We start from the raw sequence: 27196 nt of genomic DNA on the forward strand, positions 1-27196 counted from the left end.
AAGTTTATTTTTCAGAAAATGCTCTGGAATGTAAGATATGTGTAGGCTGCTAGAAGTGTGACATTCCACGCCACTTTGGTGTTAAAGAGACACACAATGCCCACCCAGAAAACCAGTACTTTTATTGAGTAAACATCCCTTACAACAAATTATTTCCTGCTCAATTTCCCAGAGCTCTTATCTGCTTGGCACTCTCGCCACTCTCTGAGAGGGTCCTGAATAAATCCTGCTCCTTCATTTACATATAAGAGATTTATTTTATTATATTTATGTCAGTTAACTGTTTTAGAGTGTTATTGCTGTATTTTTGCTTATTTGTTGATTTTGCACTTTAATTCATTTTATAGGTCCCTACATTACACTCTCAAGCAATCAATGGTATGCCTTTACATTAAGAAGACTGGGATAATCCATCTAGTGGCAGTTGGTGGTGGCCAGGTTTATCTGAGATGAAAAACACATAGGGAATCTTAGAAGCCAGTTTCCTGTGTTTCAAGTGCTCATATAAATTTGGAGCATTTGCACACCACTGCCCATTATGCAGTGGTGGTTAGTAGTGTACTGCCCATTGTAGCTTCAGACTTCTAGAAACCAAATGTTCCCTACAAAACCACATCTAAATCTATACCAATAACTCACTGACCAAAGCACAAATATTTTGCTAGCTGAGTACCAGAATCCAATATGTTAAGCATGCACTAAAGTCATTACACCACAGGCACCTGTATAATTTAGTAATAGTCCATGTAAGTGTAAATGACCTGAGACTTACCTCCCTAGACTACATGAAAAGAGACATTACAGGGCCCTTGGGCGATGTGTCACAGGCTGGTATGAGCCTAGCATTGAGCACCATTCATCCTTCACCAAAGACAATGACATAATATGAAAAGAAAACTACTGAGTTTAATAATTGGCTTAGTTTTTGGTGCCATTCTAGTTATTTGAATACTTGTCAGCACCGGAGGACATGGTTAATGGAACTCATTGCTTTGCTAAGGATGGTCTGCACCTGTCTTCTCTAGGCTGTAAATACTGAGTAAAACATTGTCCTCCCCAAAGAGTCTTCTGTAGGCAATGCCAAACTGTTAAACCTTCCATCACAGCAAAATATACTCAAGGAAATCTAAAGGTGTTACTCTCAATACCAGGAGTCTAAACAAGAAGCGCCACTCACCTTGGAGAATGTGGACATCTGTGCAGTTACCGATACATGGCTTAAAGGCACATAAAGTACACTGGCAGATGAAGGCTTCAGTGCCCTCCACTCACATATATGCCAGCAGCTGCACAGATAGGGTCTAAAAGTAGAGTTATCTCAAGCTGCATCAGTAACAAGCATACCTATAGGTTGGTTAAACAGAATGATGCACTGATATTCTTCCACATCCAGATTACCATAGACAAAGTCCCATACCATATCCTGTAAATCTACAGGACATCCTGTAAGTCCCATGAAATGTTTAGCTCATACTTAGCTGTATTGAAGGCAATTATCATTCAACCAAGTATCATACTCATGGAGTACTTTAATTATCCCTCTTTAAACTGGCAGTCATTGATGACCTTACATATGCAGGTGCAGTGGGTCATAGACTTTGTAAACACAGACATCTCGGATAAGTTAATGTACATGCCTGCTAGAGGTACAAACATATTGAACTCGATATTCACAAATATGAGACAACACTTAATGCCCCCCGACACACACACACACACACACACACACACACACACACACACACACACACACACACACACACACACACATGCACACACTCACCAGTGTTGTGTACTATCTTTTAAGGTCAGAAAACAAAGCAGTTTCCTTTGAAATAAGAATACATTCTGTAACCACAGCAAACCCAAAAACAGTTAGAAACTGATGCAAGCTAAACTAGTCTTTATTAAAGTGATAACCTGTTAAAATTTCAGGCCTCTCCAAGCCCAGAAAACACAGCACTCTATGTAGAATTATTCACAGAAATTCTGTATAACCTTGTCAGTGATTGCATAGAGGGTACTTTGCCTACCAGAAATAAGACCAAAACTGAGTCAAACAACAAATAACCCTGGTGGAATGCAAAATTACACAGGTTGTACAACAAAAAAATAAAAAAGTCATAGCTAAAATTAGGAAGTATAACACCAAAAAAGATAAAAACTCTACTAACAAAGTTAATAGACAACAAAGAGGTTTAATTAAGTCTAACAAAGCAAACTTTGAGGTAATGATAGCATCCCAGTCCAAGGGCAGCCATATGGCCTTCTTTAGCTATGTGTAAAACACCAAAGGCAGGACACAGCAGTGTGCCCAACTGCTCATAAATGGAGTCACGTTCACAGAACCAGAAGATATAGTAAATCTTCTGGATGACAAATTCAGCTCAGACTTTACTCTTTTTTCACCCCCAGCTGCTCCCAGGAAATGCCATCTAATATAATCCCTCTGGTTATTAGTAGGGATCAGGACTTAGATGCACTGTCTATGGCATGAATACAGCTTCAGCTGCCCACATTAAAATTTCAGGATACCTCCTAATTTTCTGAAATATGATACAATCTGGGCCAATGGTGTCACTGTTCCACCCTAGCGTCTGCTTCATGATATGTGAATAGAAGACTGCAACAGTCATCCAATCCCTTTGCGTAAGTTCTAAGCATTAATGGATCCTAGGAATGATTAACTCATCAGTCTGATTAGTCTCATATGCAAAACCATGGAAAGACTTATCAAGAAAATGATTAGCAATGATATAGGAAACCTTAAGACACTGGAACCAACTCAGTTTTTTTTTAAAGGTAAGTCATGCCTAATGAACATGGTGGACTACTTTGAGAGGGTCAGCAAGGCAATAGATGAGGACAAAACTGTGCATACTGCTTACCTTGACCTAGCTAAGGCATTTTATACAGTATCCCGCTCAGGCATTGTAAACAAAATCCTATAATTAAGCATGAATCTCTATCTAGCTCACTGGATAGCCAGCTGGCTCAGAGACAAGACCCAGAATATTAGGATTGAAAAGAAAACCTCCACAAAAAGTCTGGTCATCAGTGGAGTTCCCCAGGGCTCTGTGCTGTTTGTCTCTCTTTGGAATCTATTTTTCTGAAGTCAAGGCTAATGTCAAGGACCTATAGCTAACAAAATTTGCAGATGATCACAAGCTGGGAGCAATCATAGAAACTCCCCAAGATACTATCATCTTACAGGAAAGTCTAAGACAATTGACTGATGCCAAAACCACAGCTTAAAACTCAATGCCAAGAAATACATAATGATACCTTTTGGGAAATCAGCCACCCAGGGAAACTACTTCATTGATAAAACACCCCTAAAAGATGACATAGTAGTCAGGTTTTTGGTGTATCATGTAGATGATAACCTGGATTTTGACCAACATGTGTCTAAGCCTGTAGAAGAATAATTCTATGCCACTCAACTTATAAGTAAGGACATGGCATCTATATCCAGGGAAGACATCATGCCACTGTACTCAACAATTATTAGGCCTACCACTTAGTACAATGCCACATTTGGTATGTACCTGACTAGACACATGCAACAACTGGAATGTCCACAGAGGTACCTAACAAAAAAAATGCATGGTACAAATACAATGTCCTATGCAGATCACCTCAAAGCCCTGTCTCTATACTCTTTTGACTGCTACAGGCTGTTGAGAAGCAATTTATTCCTGGCATCCAAGGCATCCTTGTATTCTGCTCAGATGAACCTTTTGCATACCTGTAACAAGAACAGCACCACAACTACTAGAACTTGTGATTTAAATTGTACTTATGACTTAAATAGGACATGTGGGAGTGACAAGAATGTACCTCATCTCCATTTTCTGGATTAGGCTTTCCATCATTGTGAATCAGAGCCCTTCCCTAACCCAGTTCAAGCACAACCTGGACCAGTAGATGTGAAATTAGAAATTCACCCCTGATCTGACACTTGCGTCTAAATAACGAAGACTTTTTATCTGACACCTATGTCTGATGGATGAAGGCAGCCATTAAATCATTCCCAAACTAGCATACACCCCTTAAAATAACAGCTACTCATGGGAAACATTTGGTTTGCATGGCTAGGTTTATAAATGCCCCAGTGGTCATTAGTCTAGTATTCACCTTGGAACAAATTCATAAAGCTCAATAAAGTAAGAATACCTAAATAAATATGTATGTTAAGGCAAGCTGAATCATTCACACTTAAAATATACTGTCACAAGCAATGAGTACTCTTTTCACAAAACTGTTGGTTGGTAAATACTCTTTCTCTGGATAGTTAGCAGCACTAATTTTTTTTACACATTTTCTGTATACAATAACAGAAAGCAAACTTCCTCTGTCAGAGAGCATACACGTCAAATATAGACACTTGATAAAAAAACTGAAGCCTATCTTATAAAAAACATATAAAACGCAATTTCGGTAGCAGTACATGTATACTATACAAACAGATGTTTTCCCAGCTTTATTAACAGATCTCATTGGTATACTGTGTAAAGGGTCAATGCTGCATTTGTTTCTGCAGAAGGTGTAATTTGGTATTTGTACTATGTTGTGAGGTCATACATTGAAGTTAGCACACTTGGATGATTATACAAACAGTACTGCTGCGGTAGCGTTGTCGCCTCACAGTTAGACGTTGCCCGTTCGATTCTCAGTCAGAGCGTCTTCTGTGTGGCGACATGCGTGAACGGGCATTCTTTCGTTGAAGGTTGTGCGTTAGGCCCGGCAAGCCAGCACGTAAAACTCTACTGCCAATCATTAGCGGACCGGAGTTCCGCTGTGGCGACCCCTAACCGGGAAAAGCAAAAAGAAACAAACAAACTAGATATGATTCTAAAATGATATGTGTTTCTGCAGTTTAAAAATGCTTTTGTTCTGCTTGATTTCACATGAACTTTAGAATATGAAATCAATTCTGGAATAAGTAGATCTTAGTGAAGTGAAAAGAACATTGTTCTGTCTCACAGGAATACCTTGAGACAGAAGTTAATGGCAGAAAATGTGAATAAGGGGAAATGTTAATCAGCATACAGAAATAATTCAGCAAGCTTTTTTCCCTGAAACTGACATAAAATGGAATCTGAAAGCAGCATCTGTCCCATTTGTATTCAGTCTCTGCAGCTTTTATGTCCACATATACTCTTTCAAGAACATACATCGACTCATTAATTTTTAACCTAAAGACATTGAGACACTGTGTTCACAGTATTCCTTATTTCAATGACAGAAGTGTAGACACACACGCACACACACACACACACACACACACACACACACACACACATGCATATTTTTTATCTTTGCTGTTTTGCTTCTTTTGCACTGTGTGAGGTTCTTGCTACAGTGCACCATTTATTTGTCATTATTTGTAGGCTAAAGGACTTTGCGTTTTGCCTTCAATGTCTTCAGGGAAGGATGTTGCAGCTTCTCCCTATAGTACGTTGTAGTGCCCTAGAAAATATTTTTCTGCAACTCCTTGATTCTCTTCTTTTGTTTTTGTTTTTTTGTTTTGTTTTTTTTAAGCTGACCCCATAAGAAAACAGTATGCATGTATAATCTATCCTACCATCTGCTTTGTTGCTTTACCATTTTCATTGCACAGTTGCATGTACTGCTGAACTCTCCAACCCCATCTTCAGATTATTTAAACAAGATTTTGCTGATGGGTGTATTCCCTAAGAAGGAAAATTGTCAAAGCTTTCATAAATATGTCTTTACAAGCAGTGCCATTGTTTATTTTCTTCTCATTCTATGCTTCCCTTTTGCAGCTATCAGAAGTAACTTATATTACAACCTGAAATGTCAAATCTGAAATGTGCCTCTAACTTCTGCTTACCATTACTGCCCTGGAAGTGCTATGGCTTGTCGTCCTTAACTGCATTTCATAACTGACAATGCTAATTCACTATATTTCACTATATTTTACCTTCCTAATACCACGGCTCTATTGGTTCATTGCTAGCCTCTCTCCATTGCTCCATTGCTTCTTAACTTACAAACTACATGCTTAAATCCCATCAAGAACTGTATGACTCCAGCTGGCACTTTTATTCATCTTACTTTTTATTTGTTTTTTTTTTTAACTTATTACATCCAAGTGACACCTCTAGGAGTCAAATATTGCTTGTTCATATTTACATAATTCCAAAACCATGCTATCTACAAAGTTTTAAAAGATTTCATCTTAAAGCTTACATGATGACAAACTCAACTGCCTTAATATTTGACCTATGTCTAGTGCAGGTAAATAGATATTAACTGTTGTTTTATGATATTAATTTATATAGATATAATTTTCACATTTTTTTAAATATCTCAACAACCAAGTAACACAGACAAAACTCCTTAGCCTCTTATGAAAGCTCTCAACTAGATGAATAAAGTACTGATGATAGTATGGGTGTAACTTGAGTGGTTGCTGAGATATCATAAGTTGTTTCCAAAATATTACAAATGTAATAGTTACAGTGTTTACTGTGACTTTTAAAATTCAGTTTAAGACCTAGAACCTAAAGAATACTAACCCTATAAAAATAATTTGTGCTAAAGGGTTTGCCATTTATACTTCTTTCATGACCTCAGTGGTTCCAGAAATGTAAACATTTGCTTGAAATGTTGTATCTTTTGGCTTTTCCCAGTTAGGGGACGCCACAGTGGAACTCCGGTCCGCTAATGATTGGCAGTAGGTTTTTATGTACCGAGTTGCCAGCCCTGACGCACAACCTTCAATGAAGGTACACACTTTCACGCATGTCTCCACACAGAAGACGCTTTAGCTGAGAATCGAACAGGACAACGTCTTACTGTGAGGAGACAACACTACTGCAGCACCACCACCTCAGTTCTAAACATTTGCTTGAAATGTGAGGACATAATTTGATTCTGTCAAAAGGCTTATGTGAGGACATAATTTGATTCTGTCAAAAGGCTTAGGCTCCACCCATTGGAAATCACAGTGCAAGCTTCCTGAGCTCTATCGGAGTGAATGAGTTAATCCTAATCAATTAGATCCCATCAGTGTGACACACTGTCTACTTTGAATGAAAAAAAAGCCTAAACTGCACAACCACATTTTAATGGGTTTTAGTTTCTCTGATTTATTGATAGCGTATCTCTTTCAGACTTCTTTTTATCAGTGTTTCAACTGACCCTAAAGCTTAGTTTTATTTCTCTCTCCAGCTCCTTGGTCACTTAATGACTTACTTTAAATGAGGCTTTGCCTGCAAGCTGTTCAATAACCCCCTAAAAATAACAAAGCTGAAGTCAATTTAAAATGAATATGCCTGACTATAATGACAATAGAAACACTGAAACATTTTAAACAAATTCCATATATGTTGTTGATAACATATTTAGAGAAAGTTGGTTGAAGTTAATGTTTTTTTAAGTTATGGTATGTGACATAAGACAAAAATAATAATAAGGGATAACATAACAATGTAGGTTTTCTGGAACTCCAAAAGGAGTGAATTTGATAGGATCAGATCTTGATATAAAAAGGTGCAAATACAAAATGAATCTTTAAAAACATGGGGAATTGTTAACACAGTAAATGAACAAGTAATAATAGCAATAATGCATAAAACAGCATATATAACAATCATAAAATAAAGTATTAATAACCTCTGGATAACTACTGAACTCAAAACTCAAATTAAAGTTTGACACTACAGATCCCAAATGCCAACACTCAAGAGGAGAGATTCGGAAAGAAAGTTGTGGACAGCACGACAAGCCAAAGGAAGACAGCGTACCAGTTGTAGCTGCAATTCTGTAATGTATGCTGAAACAAGACAAAGTGATTATCTATTCAGCTTATGATAATTACAGACTGTGTGGACACCCGCCAAATTCCAAAATACAGTGGGCTTGCCCAATACAATTTATATGTGACAAAGTACTATACCGATAATTTTATGAGAGCACTTGGTTCATAGGAGGTTACTAGGCTAGCTCCCTAGAGCCCTTACAAGCCTTGCCATGCTAATCCTGAGTTGCATCAATTGCTCTTGGTTAGAGGGATGTAATTAACAGAGTGAGTCTATGATCCTCACCAACTAACCCTGTCCATGAGCAACATGAGTGCCACCACCAGGGTGAACTTGTGGTCTCCAATCCATTTGCCTAGATTGCATTTGAATAGGGTATGTGAGGAGCTCTGCTTCATGTGAATAGTAGCAATCTCTGGGAAATATATCTGTCTATCCATCATGTTCTGTTGTCACAGGCTAGGTTAAGATCCCTAGAGTGGGTGTTTTTTGTGCCATTTGACTTGTGGATGTGTAGCATTTCCATCAGGTCAGGGTCAGAGACTGCACTGTAGGCCGAGGACAAGTCATCTGTCATCATCCTATCTGATGCAGAGTACAGTGACAGAGATTTCAGTCTATCCACATAAGTCATGGTTTGGAGGCCCTGTATTTTCTTGGTGAGAAACCTCTGTGGTCGCTCGAGCTGCTGCAGGTGTCTGGTGAGGTACATGCAGAAAGGAGATTTGTACTCTATTAATGGTCTGATGAGGGTTGAGTATAATGGAGTTATAACATCCTTGGGCTTGGATGCAATGCCCTTACTTATGAGATGTGCAATGTAGAAGGCTTTCCTTACCACTGCAAAAACTTGGTGATTGAAGTTCAGTTTGCTATCTACCTGTGTTCCCAGATCTCACACCACTAGGTTTGAAATTGGGGTGGTGCTGTCAATATTGTAATTAACAGGGAATTCTGCTTTGCCAAAGTGTATAATAATGCACTTTTTTGCATTTAGTTTTAGAGTGTGGCTTTTGTACCAGTCATTTGTCTGTTAGCCCCTCCTGTAATACATTAGCATACTTGGGGGACTCAATTATTGCACCTAATTTGCAATCATCAACGAACTTGGTAAGCCAAAGTCCATCTACTTTAGCCTGGACTTATCAGAAATAAATTCCAAACAGTAAAGGGGCCAGCACAGATCCCTGTGGTAACCTACTGGTGCTAGGTCTACTGGTAGAGGTGGATTCAGCAACTTTGGCAGTATGTGTTCTATCTGTGAGCCAATCGATTACCTATCTAGTGACATAAGGGTTAATCCCAAACTGGGAGAGTTTCTGAATGATACCTGAGTGGAGAATTGTGTCAAAAGCTGTGGTTAGGTACTAGAAAGGCAGTATGTACTTTCATACCTTCATCTATGGCTTTGGTGGCTTTTCAAAGAAGTCCACTAGGTTTAATAAGCATGTTCTACCCTTAATGAAGCCAAACTGGGTTAGATCTAGAGTTTGAAGGTCACCTATGTCCTTGTTGATAAGGTGGAGGCCATACGTGCTTTCTCTTTATACCACTATATTCCACAGATTCATAGCAAATCCTGCAGAATCTCTACACCTTACTTAAAAATACAAGTAGTATTTAATGCACTACAGCAGGCTGTGGTACTGCAAGTCATACTAGAGAGTACACTACAAATGCATCCCAGAAGGCAGCCAGCTAGGTACCAAGCCAGGCTACAGTTAAGACAGCTCTCTGACCAGGAAATAATAGATAGACACAGATTAGACAGGGAGCTTGTGCAGGGTGTGTGTAAGTCATGTGCATCCTACATGTATGCTTGTAGTCTGTGGGGTAATCCACTACTGATAGAAACATGAGTCTAGGTATACTGCCCTCTGGGACATTTCAACAGCATATGGGAAACACTGTAGAAGTTACAGACAGCCACCAGTTAAATATTGTTGCATTTCCTGGCAGCAATATGCACCAACATGGATAATTATATCCACTTCTAACAGCAACCATGGAATGCAGAACTGTCATGCAATAGTTCTATGCCATAGCCAACATCCCCACTGTGTCTTCAGTGCAATAGACTGCACCCATATCCCAATTAAAACCTCAGTTGTACCTGATGCTGAATGGTACATCAAATGAAAGGGGCAGCCTTTGCTCAGTTGTCAGGAGATGTGCTCAGCAGATGGCCTCGTTATCAATATCATGGCAACACATCCAACCTAATCCAGTTTCTACTTGCTATTATCTACTGTATCTCTTTTAACTGTATGTCTGCTGGCTATGTTTACTCTAGCCAAATAAAAAATAAACTCTGTATGGAAGGTACTTCATTTTCATTATTATATTTACTTATTCATTACTTATTTTATCTCTCGTACTACATTATTTACATATTTTTATTTATTTTTTTAAGAATTGTATTTTTACCTTGTTGTTTATACATATGTAATATCAATTTGTAATTGTCTGTAATGGAGCTTTTCTCCTCAGGTCTCCACTGAAGATGGGCCTGTGCTCAGCTGGACTAACCCGGTTAACAAATGTGAAATAAATTAAATAAATAAATACACCCTGGTATTGTGCATAATGCTGCAATATGGAGGGGAAAGCAGAGGTATGAGGGCCATTTTTCAACATGGGGAAATACCTAAGGTCTACTACTTAGTAAATACAAGATGGCAGTATGATGTAAGCAGAATCTAGACCTGACAACATTAAGTATGAGGACAATATATGTGTTATCTCCTTCCCACAAACAGTTGGCTGAGGTTATTCAATGTAGCCTTGGCTAATGATGTCATACAGATCCCCATCAACTCCTGCCAAGGATGCATAAACAGACTCATACCATGACATGCAACACCACTGAGCATGTGGTTGGCATGCTGGAAGCAAGCTTCAGATGTCTGGAAATATCCAGAAGTGCACTACAATACATGCTGGAAAAGGCATTACAGATGGTTGGTGTGTATGCCATGCTTCAAAAAATGATAACAGCAAAACAGTGGCGGCTTGGCAACCACAGGTGTGAGTGACCTACCCCAAGAACTCCAGATGTCTGATGAGGATATATCAGATCTGCCACAGGATGATCAAGAGAACACAGAGGTGAGAAAAAATATGCATGGGCAACATAGGATGCAGCCATATTTCTTAGCTCAGGCAACATGGCAGTGACTAACACACACCTTTTATTCGAGACAAGCCACATGTACAAAGGTATGCAGACAAAACACTGATGTTCAGGCAATGCACCCAAGAGCAGCACAGAGCATGACTAATGGAGAGAAACCATTAATTGTCCACACTGAACATCATACCTAACAGAAGCATAAGGTATAGCAGTAAGAACATATACACAACACTCTGAGGAAACATCAGTGCAGGAAGTCTCTCTGCAAGGTACCTCACCAAAGAGGAACACACAGGCAAATGTGAGGGATGTAGAAGGTGTGCACAACAGAAGGTGTCATTGGACAGGTAGGATATCATCATTCAGGTAAATAGCATGCACAATTTCCCCTGAAACAGCCATTAACTCAAGAAATCTAGGCCTATGAAGTGTATGGAAATGTATCAGCAGACTTTGCATTAATGTTGATGCGTGACACAGAACATTGTGTGATGTGCAACAGTGTGATAGAACACAGTAAGACTCTTACAGTAGTATGAGTAATTACAAGCATCCCAAGGTCTGGCCAAAAATACAATAAACACAAACAAGCTTCGAATTCCATGCATGATATAGAATGTCACACAGAAGGCAATGCTATGATGTACAGGTTAATGATGCAATATGACTCACTTTCAGGTAAAAATATCTGTAAACATGCACAGCATCAGTGACAGTGACTACACAACATGCATGATACATGCATGAATGTTTGGGATACAGCAATGTAAGTATATATAGACACATATCTATCTATCTATATATATATATATATATATATATATATATATATATATATATATATATATATATATATTATATACACATATATATGAAGAATCAGTGAAATATGGGAAGACACAACACATGGGAACTACATGTCAGCATAGGGACTAAAAATGAAAACAGGTACACCGAAATGCAGTAAGTGCTAAGGCTGAGGCATGTGCAGTGCCATATTAAAATGCCATAATTGCCACAGGTATGCATACAGAGGCATACTTGTACATGCTAGAATGGCAGACAGCAATGAAATGTGTAATGTAGCAGTCAATGTTGGATGACAGACATAGCATTCTGTTATCCATGCAAATATCTGCTATGTGTCCACTAGAAAGTGATACAAACATGAAAGCATGAAAGTCACATATAGCATTACTGTCAATATATGTACTGACAAATAGCAATGACAAAGAAGTATTACACATCCTAGCTTGAAACTAGTCACTTCGGTTAGATAAATGATCAGAAAACATGTTTTATCAGACATTTGAAAAACTACCTACATATCAATTAATCAGTGGTCAGCATTGTCATTATCATTGCTAGTGGGTCAGAATGACCCAACATGGTACATTGGATCAACTGCCTTTGGTACCTAACACAGTCTAAAACACTCATGCTGACAGCTCCAACCTCAGTCCTGACTGCCCCACCACACCCAAAAACACTCAGCCCATGGTGATGTACTGAGAAGCTGGATGTGGTGACACTAGCATTCTGGGTCACAGTGTGGGTAGAAACATGACTGCAATGTAACAGGCTGAATATGACTGCTGGGCTCATAGCTGAGTGACCAACAGCAGATATGCATGCATGCATGTTGCAGCACAGTCATTGATGTCCAAGGGCCATGGGTGGGTCTAATGAGAGGTGGTCTGCCTGTCCCCACTGGATGTAATTTACTTAGTACAGTTAGGGCATGTAACACCCAGTTAGTACAATGGTGCTGATCTGGCACTGCAATAAGACTTTCAAAAGGGCATGCTAGAGAAAATGCAATGTCATGCTGTGCGGCCATTACTGCCATGACCTCTCCATGTCTGTGCTCCTAACCTTCCTGTAACACATACAGCTGGTGTGCTACTCAATCATTGGCACTGCAAGTGCATGCAGACCTGATCTATGATGCCACTGTGAATGTTCATGTGCCTGCAATAATAGGTGGACACTGTCTGACATCAGCACAAGCATAAGCACATCAGCTACAGTCTCATGTGTAGTCTGACAGGCAATACTGGTCTGTCATGGGGAAGAGTCATCATCATTTCCAGGCTCTGCATAGGACAGTGGGTCATGGTCATCATCATGCCCATCACCTGATGTCCCCACTTCATCAAAATGTTCGGCCATAATATCTTCCATATCAGAGGCTGCATCATGATGTACATGTCTGTCCCCTTCTGAGCCAGACAATGAAATCAGTGCAGTAGCCTGTGTGCCATGGGCTGCACTATCATAGTTAGACACATCATGCCCCACCTCAGGATCAGGAATGGGCTATTGGAGGAGGCAGGCAGTGGGAGTATTACAAAAATAGACAGATGACAGATGTTATATACCTTCAGAGGAATCAAGCAACACAGCATAATAATGACATTTGTGACAGATCTGTGATTACAATACTAATGATGATATGGACTTATCGGGGTGTCATTGCTGTGGGTGTGTCAGGGACCCTGTATAACAGATGCATGACATGAAAGTTACATATCAAATAAATGGACAGATGAGGTTAATACAAATACTAAAACCTACCTGACATGCTCTGTTCTGACTACACTGTCAGAGATGAGGGTTGAAATGCCACTGACATGTGAAAAGATAGACATACAAACATTATCAATAAGCATGTACCAGGCATCATGTAGCATTCCACCTAAGGTGTAACACACAGCAAATAAGTCAGACACATACCAGATGGGCAAGGATGATGTTCAGATTGCAGATTTCCTAGGCGTGTGAACAAGACCACATTAGAAGGGCACAGCTGTAGATATCAACAGTGAAATGTAGCAAACAGCTGCATTGCCATCCCCTACCATGAACATCCTCCCTGTTTGGTGAGCGTATCATCTGTCATATGCAGCTCCTGTAGTATAGCAAGGCATACAAACAACAACATATGTGTATTCACTACAGTCATGACTGGAGGCAGATGCGCACAACAACTATGGATAACCGAAACAGAATATAGAGACACCTACATGACATACAGTGCACATGTCAGCCTGATGTTCCTGGATAAGAAAAAAAGGCAACACGAACTTACTAGATAACATATATGCTACATGGTGCTGCATCATATCAGCACACTGGATAACTTCACCTAGTCTGTCTGCAAGTGCAGCTTTCAGGTCATGTATTGTGATGATGTATCTGTATGTTAAAATGGCACCCAGGCATCAACATGTGAGCATACTCCACAGTCATAACATGAGGCAGAGGCACAGAACAACATGGATCACAATAACAGTATATGGAGACAATTAAGTACCATGTGTTAATGTAATGCAGATGTTGAGGAAACTATGCAACTGGAAAAATCAGCATTGCACATGTTTCTGAAATTGTTATGTATGTACTGTGCTAGTAATAAAACAGGCTGTAACACTTACAATTGTACATCCATATCAGGTGTATTTTCACATTCACAGATTACTTCTGCTACTGTAACAGAAATATAACAATGTACTAATAATTGTGAATTAACGTTCTTTAATGAGAAATGGTGTATAATGCTGTGTTTGAGAATGTAAGGTGTACCTGTACATCCTGGAGCACCTCCTTCAATATCTTTTCCAGGAAGCCAACATTCCTGACCGGTGGAATGATGAGAGGTGAGGTATATCATTATCTCATCCAGGTGATGCAAAGTTGGCCCACCTCCAGTGGTGTTCCTCACCTTCTCTTAGTGGCAACATTTGTTGGCAGCACAGAGGATCATGTGAAAGTAACATTTCCAACAGGCCTTCCTGGATCTACTGTGACAACCCACAGTATTGATAATATTTGTAAGGCCCATCCAAACTTGATTCCTCCAGACAGTACTTCCCATTCATCCAAGAATGTCATGCTTTTGCAGAACCTCAATTATTATTCCATTCTCTCTGTGTGAGAAATTACCTCTTCTGTTTCCAATTGACATCTGGAAGATTGAGTGATATGTGCATGTTAGACTTGATAATGTTAAAATAATATGTCAATTGAATAGCTCACCTCTCCTTTACAGTGTAAAACTATGTAAAATAATCTGTGTCATGTATACCACTGTTATGTATAGATAATCTGCATTAACATGAAAAACAAGTCTGAATACCTAATCCATATAGACTAACACCTGATGCCACCAATCCGTTTTGTATAGCTCATATGTGCAGAGGAGGGATTTGAACCCATGTTTATGGACATTACAAGCCAGGGACAAACACATAACCAATGGACAGCAAACCCAGTACTATAACAATATTGTTGCCACACTAACATGCACATTCAAACAGAAAGAGCATGTGTATCCCTAGAATGTTACATGCATGTCATATACTGACACATTTAGTGTCACTCATCATGACAAATGTTACTGTCATTATATGGTATGCAACACATATAATGGAAGTTCTATAGAAACAATGAAGAAAAATGTCAGCATATTGAAATGAACTGGTATGCAGTCATGGCTACATATCAACACAAGAAACAGTGAACATTCAAAGCCATCTTCATGTTGTTTCAGAATGAACTCACAACTACTACTATATTACTATGTATCAGAGAGTATTCGTAAATTAGTCACCGAAAACACGACTTCTAGCACTCCTCATAAGTCATCCATTTCAATAAATATACCACAGACATCACAGGTTAGTCAGAAATAACTATGGATATATTTTCATTCCATCCATATCTGTAGTTCACCAGGGCTGTTTCCTTTTAATCCATGCAACTGCATATGGGGAAAATCTCCTTGTCACTGATGGACATTTACTCAATTATTTGCATATATGTTCATAGGTTCATAGAACTTTACTAGGCTAACAACCACAAGGGCCTTTTTAAGCCTAGCCATGCATCCCAAATCTCTGACAAGTTTTTTATACCCTTGATAAGTGTAAGCATGGGCCTGGGAGATGGACCATTTACATGTTGCCTGTGTCCATTAGAATCATAGGTGCCAAACCAGGAATGAATTTCCAGTTTCCCATCCAATTGTCCAAGTTGCACTTGAATTGGGTTAGGGAGGAACTCTGCTACATATAGATGGGAAACATGTTCCTTAGATGAGGTAGTCTCTGAGATACATACCTATCTCTCCAGCAGGTCCTATTTATATCACAGGCAAGGTTTAAGACTTTACAATGGGTAATTCTGGTGCTGTTTGTTTTGTGGATAAGCAGGAGGTCCATCAGAGTGAGGTCTGACAAGGTCCTGTATGCCAGGCATAGATCTCCCCTCATAAGTCTGTAGGAGACAGAATACAAGGATAGGGCCTTGAGGTATTCTGCATGGGACATTTTACTTATGTGCTATATTCTTTTAGTGAGGTACCTCTTTGGACATTTCAATTGTTGGATATGCTGGATATTGTTTAATTCTAGCCCTTCCTTTATGTATCAGATAGATTGTAATGTAGACAACTTAAAAAAATTATGAAAATATGCTTTAAGTTGATGTATCCAGAATAATGATGACATAGATGTGTGATAATAGCAATCTATTCCACCACAACTAAGCCAGCAGGTGATGGCATACCTGTGAAGCTAACTTTAAATCAGCTGTACCTTAAAGTGAGTTTAACTATGCACATACAGCTTTTAAGTACCATTTCACTGTATGTAATTGATGGGGTTCATTAACATTCCAGCAAATTATTTGCAAATATCTGTGTGAATTCTTAAAACACTGCAAATTAACCAATAGCCCAGCTAAAGAGTAAGGGTCTCATTGCAAGTACCAAATAGGTATCATTTAATGGGAGTATCTGTAACACATGCTCAATGCCCTCCTATAGTCTGCTGCAATCCTAGATGCACCTACTTTAAAATGTAATATTGATACATCTACTGCTCGTACAGTTGCTACCTGCGAGTAAAGGGGGACCTCAGTTAACATTTTTGAAAGCATTTTTCAACAACTTTCAACTGCAATAGTGATGATGTCAACTGAAATGAGGAGTTGCTGTGTCTGGGTGCTGAACTGGCAAGAGGAATACACTACCTGATGCTCACTGTCTATGCTGGACATAAGCAGAGGATATGAGCATGTCCAAGGAACTTGTTATGATTGACATATGGAAGCAGAGTGAAAGGGAGTATCACAGATGGACTATGATGTACCAAACTGGTGTGCAGGTCTGCCACCACTATGATGAATTACATCGGTGGGATACAGAGGGACTTTGGAAGAGGGTCACATGGGTCTGATGCCAGCCAACAGTTGCCTACAGTAAGTTGCATAATCTACATCATAACAGCTACATTATCATATATGTATTTAGTAAGTGTATCTGTTTCTGAGATGGTTTCTAGTGTATTCTGTGAGTGTCTGTACTGATAATAATACAAATGCAGAAATTTAAGTTCAACCCATTATCATTAGCGAATTGACTCATTCTGAGGTTCTTCACAGCTATACTAGGCCAGTGTACTGATTGTGAAGGATTTCTGATTCTGACTGTACATTCATATGGACTTCATACATATAGCTATTTGTGATATTCCATAATATATAATTTTATAATAAGTAAAGAAATGTGATGTTCCTTAGATCAAATGTTTAAGAAATATGGCAAAGTGACTGCTGTTCCCTATGTGCAGATTCAAATCCTATTATAGCCTATTTTTTAAAATACTGGCGGTTATTAATGGAATATTGCAAATCACATATGGAAGACCTATGGTTGTTTGGTAACTTATGTAGTACAGAGTTTTACACATCCTGCATGATCATGGTTCACTGATGCCTATACCACTTAGGTCACTTATGACTATGCATTTCTCCGTTATCTGCAAAGCTTCTAGAAACATGCAGTACACTCCTGAACATATGAATGGTAAGTAATGCATGCATTAGTAAGCCCAACATTTTAGAAAATGTTAAATTATTTTAATATTCATGTTTGCTCTAATCACTTTCCTGAATTTAAGACCAATGCACGTCAGCATGGCTGAAATATGTTTGAGTTTGGTAAACATAATGCGAGTACAAGTCTGGATTTATAATCCTTATACTGTATTATGGCTGCAAGTTTATTGTTGTGTCTGGAGATCTGTAGTTTTGAATCACATGGTTGTGCACTACTGCCATTTATGGCTCAATCTTTTTCAAAATTGTGAACATGCTAGTGTTATAAGGTGGATAAATGCATATTCTGTCATTATTCCACAGAACTGTGCAACATCAAACAACTTTTGATGTCCATTTGCTCAACTGATTAAGCAATAGGGCAATGTAAATGTTTCATAAATATGAGTAGGTTCAAATCTCAGTCTAGCATATTTTGGATGATATTTTTGCAGTTTTGCATTTCCTCTTTAACAGTAGATATGTCAGCTCTATTCTCAGTTGGTAAGCTATGCTGTAGAGATTTTTATACATCTTGCATGGCCATGGTGCACTGATGCCTATAGCACTTAGGCCATGGATGACTTTGGATATCTCCATTATCCACAAAGTTTTTAAAGCATCATACTTCTGTTAATAAAGATGCATATGTAATTGTTGGGTAATAAACACATTACATATAGGGTTGGGAGGGTGGCCTAAGGGTTAAGGTGTTTGCCTTACAAACACCAGGTGCATTGTTTGAGTCTCACAAGGGATAATTGGCTAGGCTTAAAATGGCTCGCAAGGGCACTTAGCTTAGTACTAACATATGAACATATACAGTTTAAATTAGTAAGTTCTAACATATTAGGTTTTTTCATCGACTGCTCTTCTACCTAAATTACATCTGTATGTATTAAATCTGTTAGAAGAACACTAATGCTTTTAATGTGTCCTTACATGTTTCAAGAACAGTCAAATGTTTCATAGTAAACTATGACAGCTGGAACTCTGAAATGTTTTAGTTGTGTGTTGTTTCTGTGAGCAATATCCTGACATGCCCTCATGATTGATACTTTTATGGTTTAAATTCACAGCACATGGCAACACTTGCATGTTTCTTTTACTTGCCATGTAATATACAAACACGGCTTTGCATTTTATTATGTGTAATTCTTCCCTGCATATTTATATAGATTTTTTTTTAACTTCCATCAATCCACATCATCACAGCCAAGATGGATTAGCTAGGCAGGTAAGGTTCAGGACTGCAGTACAAACATAAGTCATAGTTGTAGGTTTGAATCTCAGTTCTTCCAGCTTATAGACATAATCTTCATGTGAGTGCAGTGATAAAAGTGCCCCAGAAATGGCTGAATGGACAAAATGTGATATCATAGCTCATGTCAAGGCTAGCTGACATGTAATACTCAACATTGTTTCATTGTTATCCATAGCAGTCATTATATATTGACCTAAAACAATCATTCTGTTGCTGCAATACCTCCAGTTTTTCTGTTTGCAAATGATGAAGACCATACCTGAAATTAGTACATACATAAAATTATGCCTTGTGCATGGAACATATGCACAGGCTTCAGGAGCAGTGGAAGGAGGTAGGATTTATCACTGTCCACCTTTATTTCTCCATAAATACTCCTAATATTGTTAAAACTTCAAGTTTAAATGTGTATTCTTTGGACCTTCAGGCATGTTAATGTTTATGCCATACTATCCCCATATTGCATCTACAAGGTAAGTGTAATAGTCATTGATTTATTGTGAATAACATTTATGTGTACAAAAATTTAAGTTAATTTATGTCTTAGCAGTTATCAACAGAATGTTTTGGATAACTTGGGTTTATTCAATTTTTGTTGACACAACCTAAATGGCAGACAGCTATGTTTAACTGTCCTATATTGTTTTTAATAGGATTATTTCACATAGATGGTGTGATGCTCAAGCAGTGGCCCAGTAATCAAGTAGCCTCAATCCACACCACTAGCACCGGTGAGGGGCGTGCACATTGGGAAGGATAACAAGTACACATACTGTAACATACAATTTCCCTTCAGAGCACACAGAGATCACAATCAGTCTGGGGCTGGTTTCTCCCTTTCCCTCCAGATCCCCAATAAGACATCCCACTGGCACAGATATAGGGTACAGATCTCAGCTGAGTTGTCAAGCCAAAACCTCCAGCACCCTCTCTGTCCAACCAGGGCTTTGTGTTCCTGCCCAAGTAGCTGACACACACACACACTTTGAGATATGAATTATATACAAGCACACAGACACTCTTGGGGAAGGCTGGCACAGATTCTCCAGCTATGCCCCCTCCTGCCCAGATTATAAGGTCATACTGACTGCCACCAACCACCCTTATCAGCTACTATAAAGGCTCTTACCAAAAGCTGTCTAATTCTAATGCACAATGTTATTATTATCCAATTGGTAAGTGTGACTAAGACATGAAGGCTATTTAGGAGTGGTCTATACAGTGACAGAAAATACATGCAAGTACTCAAGAGTTTGAATATCTCTACAGACAAACCAGCCACAGTTATTTAAAATATTTAATAATAAATAATAAAAACACAAGACACTACTCGTCAATTCAACACAACGATAATAGAGAGTTCAGAAATCACATGAAAATACTTTAAAACAATATTGTAGGACAGTCTGACATAAATATAGAAAACAGTTAGACTAATCTGGCTATATTCCTATCTATCTCTAAGAGAAATTACTGCTCTAAATAAACTACTTACAGAGCAAAGCAAGTGCTGGTGAGCTGTCAGATCCAGAGTGAAATATAGGGTACAGATCTCAGCCGAGTTGTCAAGTCAAAACCTCCAGCACCCTCTCTGTCCAGGCAGCGCTTTGTGGTCCTGCCCTAGTAGCTGACACACACACACTTTGAGATATGAATTATATACACGCACACAGACACTCTTGGGAAGGCTGGCATTCTCCAGCTATGCCCCCCTCCTGCCCAGATTAGAAGGTCATACTGACTGCCACCAACCACCCTTATCAGCTACTATAAAGGCTCTTACAAAAGCTGTCTAATTCTAATGCACAATGTTATTATTATCCAATTGGTAAGTGTGACTAAGACATGAAGGCTATTTAGGAGTGGCCTATACAGTGACAGAAAATACATGCAAGTACTCAAGAGTTTGAATATCTCTACAGACAAACCAGCCACAGTTATTTAAAATATTTAATAATAAATAATAAAAACACAAGACACTACTCGTCAATTCAACACAACGATAATAGAGAGTTCAGAAATCACATGAACATACTTTAAAACAATATTGTAGGACAGTCTGACATAAATATAGAAAACAGCTAGACTAATCTGGCTATATTCCTATCTATCTCTAAGAGAAATTACTGCTCTAAATAAACTACTTACAGAGCAAAGCAAGTGCTGGTGAGCTGTCAGATCCAGAGTGAAATACAAAATGCTATTCTTTCTTTCTGTCCTTAAATTGATAATACACAGTACTGCTGAGTCATTTCAGATTACATAATTCTTGACACTTCTCTGATTTAGTTCCCAGGCTCACAGAAATCAAACTTTAACATTTATTTTTGTAATCGGCAATTGCAGGAAGCCACAGCAATAAAATACATTTTACATGTAAAACCTAGCAATTATTTCTTGTCTTAAAACAATAGAAAGAATTTCCAGCCCAGACATCCTGTCTCCAAGCTTGAGATCAAACAGTCATAAAATGCCTTACTTATCAGCTTTCTTCCAGCAGGGTGCAATCTGGTTACATTTTTGAAGCTCAGACCATACATTTGTTAAACAAGCCTGTGGATCATACTAACATTTACAATGACATAGAAATATTTACAAAATTCTATCTAGCTAGGCTGGAGCCTTCACAGATGGCATTTGTACTTTTATTCTTGCTTGGACAGCAGGTAGTAGAAAACTTGTTTGACAGGTAGTGGTTGTCAGTGAATATTGTGTCATGCATAGCCTTCCTATTCTTTTATAGACTATCCCTGGGATTCATGAAGCTTGCGCCAGGCGCACGCATAGCGTAGGCATTATAACGCCAAATATGGCCGCCGAGCGATTCAGGTACGATCTAATTCCACGTGCACTACCGGCATACGCCAGATCTGAGCAGCCCCCGGCATAGGTATGCAAATAACCCCATGTGCAGTGTTGCACCATGCAAATGAAGGCATATAGCGATTCGTGAAGTGGTGCAGGCGTAGCGTAAGCCCACGGAAATGTAAACCAAAAAACACGATTTACATTTTCCCAAACATAACATCGGAGCTATGGAAGAGGGCCAGACCCAGGTATCACAACGTGAACATATGCCAATGGTGAAATACACAGCCAATGGCATAAGAAAAGATGCACAACACGTAAATAATAACATTTAATGTCATGTCCACAGTAACGCACAGCAGAACCGCAGGGGGCATGTTCTTGAGGAAGCTGTAACATAAAGAAATAATATAAAAATGTCATAAAATTGCAACGTAATAGAAATCAGGTTTACAGCATAACACATAATGGTAGGCATGGAACACCACTACCAAGGTGCAAGGGTTGCTAAGGGCTTGCGATAGTGTTCAGAAACAGTAACTATGAATTAGTAGTCAATGCCATGCAAATGAGGCAGATAATACTGAATCGCAAATGTCCCGCCGGAGGAAGGTTGTACCATACGGCGCAGTGGTATAACACCGAGGAGTGGCTCAGAGGAGATACATGCCATCAGCAGAGGGGTGTGCCACTGTAGCACTAAGCACATTGGATCATTGCAAATCTGTCCTGTCCATTGCTAAGCAAAGCTGCAGGATAGGGGTGGGGAGGAATCGTTTAGCTGAGAGCACATATGGTGACCAAAAGCGCATGTGTACGAGGATGAAAACATGCCCAAAACTCAGTAATCGGACGCATGCGCCGCAAACAATAGCAGAAGCAGGAAGGTCAGGGGAAGAAAAGGAAATGTGGAAGTAGGGTAATTGGAGTACTAATGAGCAATCAACACCAATCAACCCACAAAGGCCAATCGACGGCAGCTGACAAGTACGCTTGCAGAATCCTGCAAAACAGGATAGGGGAGGCATGTGAATGCAAAGAATGGAGGGGAGGTATTGGATTGCAAAGATAGGAGACCTGACACAGCAGAGCAAAGCAAACCAACAGCAGACCGGCAGTAGCACACATAACCCAAGATATGCCAGGTCCAGGAAAGCACAAATGAAAGTAGGCTGCAGGATGCACACCAGAAAATGGTGGGTGCAATGTGCAGAAATGTAAAGGGAAGGTCAAGAGGTAATCCACGGCAGGCAAATGTAATTCAGCACCAAAGGCACCACAATAGTAGTTCCGGCAGTAAAACACATAGCATAACCTGTAGCTACGAACGTACATACACACCCTATGACATCATCGGTGTTCACAGCACAATAGTATAAAGTGTGTAAGCACCCAACACACACCTGTGTATTCCCAAACACCACACCATAGGTGTAAACACACGGGGAACTTTTAAAATGTACATGTTGGGAGCTGCCATAGCTGTGATTTATCAGCATGTGTTAGAGACTGACGGTGTTGTGGAGGATGATGCCGACAACCACCACAGGCCTCGGAGGAGAAGGAGAGTGTTCAGACCAAGGGTAACCTACCAGGGGCTACATGACCTGGAGATAGTAGAGCATTACAGGGTGGACAGGGACATCTTACAGCAAATAGTGGAGCTGTGCCGGCCACGCCTGAGAACCAGAAACAACAGAGGGGAACCCATACCAGTGGACACGAAGGTATGTGTAAGCCTGCGAATACTGGCCACAGGTACCTTTCAAAGGCCAACTGGAGATATAATGGGTATCTCACAGGCATCAGCATCCAGGGTACTACACCAGTTCCTGGATGCCATGTTACCACATGCCAATGAGCAGATATACTTCCCCAGTACTCAGGAGGAGTTGGCTGGCAATATGCATCACTTCCACCATGTGGCACAATACCCGGAGGTACTGGGTGCGATAGACTGCACACACATAGAAATCAAGTCACCACCCAGTGAGCAGGGTATGCGCTACATAAACCGCAAGGGATTACACTCCATCAACTGCCAGGTCATGTGCAATGCCCAGGGCATTATCATGGATGTGTGTGCTGGCAGCCCTGGAAGCTACCACAACTCCCATATCTGGCATGCCTCACAGCTGTATCAGGTATTTGTCGGGGGGACATCCCACATGGCCATCTTGTGGGGGATGCTGGCTATGCACTGGAGCTGTGGATGATGACTCCCATCAGAAATGCACACACACCCATGCAAGAACGCCATAATGAGGCACACGCACAAACCAGAATCATCATAGAGCGTGTGTTCGGGATGCTGAAATCCTGGTTCTGGTGCTTGGATACATCTGGTGGAGCCTTGCAGTACTCTCCAGGCACGTGTGCCCACATCGTCATAGTATGTGCCGTGCTACATAATATGATCCTGCGGAAGCAGCTGCAGCAGGGACAAAATGGTGAAGGCCCTCATAGCCCACGCGGTGCCAAGGCCAGTAGAGGCACAGAGGGATTCAGACCATGAACACACTGTGCCAGCCCCAGTAGGCAGACGGAGGCATGCCCAATATGCTTACGCCTTGGCAAAGAGGGAACGTATAGCAAATACACTGACTGTGTAGGCCCCTACGGACTGACACCTCTCCACCTGCACACACAGTAAAATGGATGGCACACAAACATGAACACCTGTAAATTGTAATGTATAGGTGGCCCAATGTGTGACTCCTACATAGGCAGCCCTCAAACATTGTAAACACAACAGCCATTGCAACACGGAATGCCAACACCTGAACAGTACATGAGTCGTACAGCATATGGCTGTGTGTCTGTCACGTTCCCCGCCAGATATATATATATATATATATATATATATATATATATATATATATATATATATATATATATATATATATATGTATATATATATGTATATATATATATATATATATATATATATATATACATATTTATATAGATATATATATATATATATATGTACGCATATGCAAATATATAATACAGATAGAAAGGGCAATAGAGGGATATATGGTGATATAGATGGATTCAGCGATATCTGCAAATATGATAAATAGTTCAACGACATTCATAACATCTTGGAGGTACAAATAAATAGGATACCGCCAACCATGGAATGTGTAACATACCGACATGTGTAACCACGAGGCTGAAAGACCGATAGAACACAGTACCGGAACAGTACATCCGCGAGTAATAGTATGATGATATGAAGGGACAGTTAGTCACCGCTGACAGTGTCATGGTCCACGTAGGTACTGTGTTCAACTGTGTCTGTGAGTGCCGTAGTCTGTGTAAATGTGCGTTGAGGGTGCCGTGTGCGTTTCTGTGTGACTGTAATGTGTGTGTGTGTCCGCAACATGTTTATGTTGGTGCTAAGTCAGAGGCAGACCAGTATGGTAGGTGTGGGTATAGCTAGCCATAGGCATACTGTTACTACCTGTACCACAGTAGGAGGGACATCCCCACCCTGGGCAGGTGTGTCCTGACATAAAACAGTACAAAGGGCAAATGTCCGAGATGGTAGGACATAAATATGTCCCATATATAATGTAACAGTCGTATTTAATAGTTATGCCTGTATGTAAGAAACTTAAATGTTACATGCAATATGATAAGTATCCAAAGTCACAACAATAGGTATGTAGTGAGGATAAAAGTATGTGCTACCTGTGTACTGACCGTGGCTACGTGTTGGCCTGTAAACACTGCTTTGTGTTCCGCAAGTGTCCAACAATGACCATATGATAAGGTGGCAACCCATGGCAAATAGGCTCTTTTAACAACACAACCACAATGACTGCAAATATCTGGGACAGAAATACAAGGGATAGCTGTCACCTACACATATCCCCTGATATATCGCTGCAATTACGGAGGTATACAAGTAGCAAGCTCACCTGCAGACGCTATAGAATCCAATTAACAATGGTCCAATGTACAATCCCGTAACATAAGTCTACTAACTGTTAGCTCTCTAATCAGGGATGAAGCCCACACACATATATATGGATTATGTAGAAATGCAAGGCCCACAAACCGTATATGTTACGTACAACCACCGACATCCCCCACACTAGAAACTAAAGCAATACAAACTGTAATGGCAGCACAATACCAGTCAGTCAATTACATCTGCAGAACCCTCAACATACCGTGTGAGAGACACAATTAAAGGTGACATGCAAAATTGCAGGCGTTGTATAATGGAACAAACAGCCATGTTACAGGTATTCATTGCAATACTCCGTTAACAGACGTCGGGATGACAGGTACACCCACATGTTGAACCAAATACTCTACCTGTCACACACAATCCACGGGTGACATGAATCCAAACTATACTTGTCTCCATGCATAGCAGTTGCAGTTACTCATAAGAAAACACAATACAGACTGTCTCCCCGAAGGTAGGGCAAATAGGCAACGCCCAAGTGGAGAATCCAATTATACCCCACTGTTGCCGCGTAATTGGCGAATGGAGTAGCTGCACAGCTGATATGCAAGTAATTAGTCACTCAGGAACACCAATTGGCGGGAAGAATCCACATGTTTCAGGTATCGACATATATAAGGATGACTTTCCAGACATTCAAACAGTATGCTCATACCAAAAAACAGTTGAAACACTGTGAGAGAGATAGAAACGAAACTCCGTAACGACAACAAGGTATGTAGAATGCCCGATATGTAAGGTTATGTATAGCATGATCTGTATCAATTAGTATTACTGTATGTATAGCCTGGTTTGCATTAATTAAACGTGTCCGCAATGCATAAAGTGGGGAAAGGTATTGATGTAGTGATGTCTTGCTGAGCATACTAACGCTTGTAAAATCTGTGCGTCCAGCAGTGGGACACAAGGTACACAGCACAGACACCAGAAGGGATGCTACATGAGGCCATTAAACAGAACAATGCCATACAACCCGCCGTCAGTGGTAGGGTATGTCCAACAAGGACGTGCCATAGCAGGGGATAGTATATGTTGATATACTGTCACAGCACGCATGTGTATGGGTAAATAACATTAATGACATATGTAAGGTGGTCCCGCTGAGCAAGTATGCTTTGCATTATGGGATACTATGTGAAATATGTGTAATGTATAGTATTATAGGTAGATATGACAGATCTTCTACACAGCATAACAGGCATATCATGCATACCACAGGAATCGTCTATTGGTATGTACAATAACAGGATACATATGGCCTGTAGGTATGGGACATAGTAATAGCATGATAGCTAATCTAAATGGAAGGGCTACCTAGTAACCATGCACAAAGGACA

This window comes from Protopterus annectens, chromosome 3.part1, assembly GCF_019279795.1.
Source record: "Protopterus annectens isolate FY-2018-M chromosome 3.part1, PAN1.0, whole genome shotgun sequence".
NCBI lineage: Eukaryota > Metazoa > Chordata > Ceratodontiformes > Protopteridae > Protopterus > Protopterus annectens.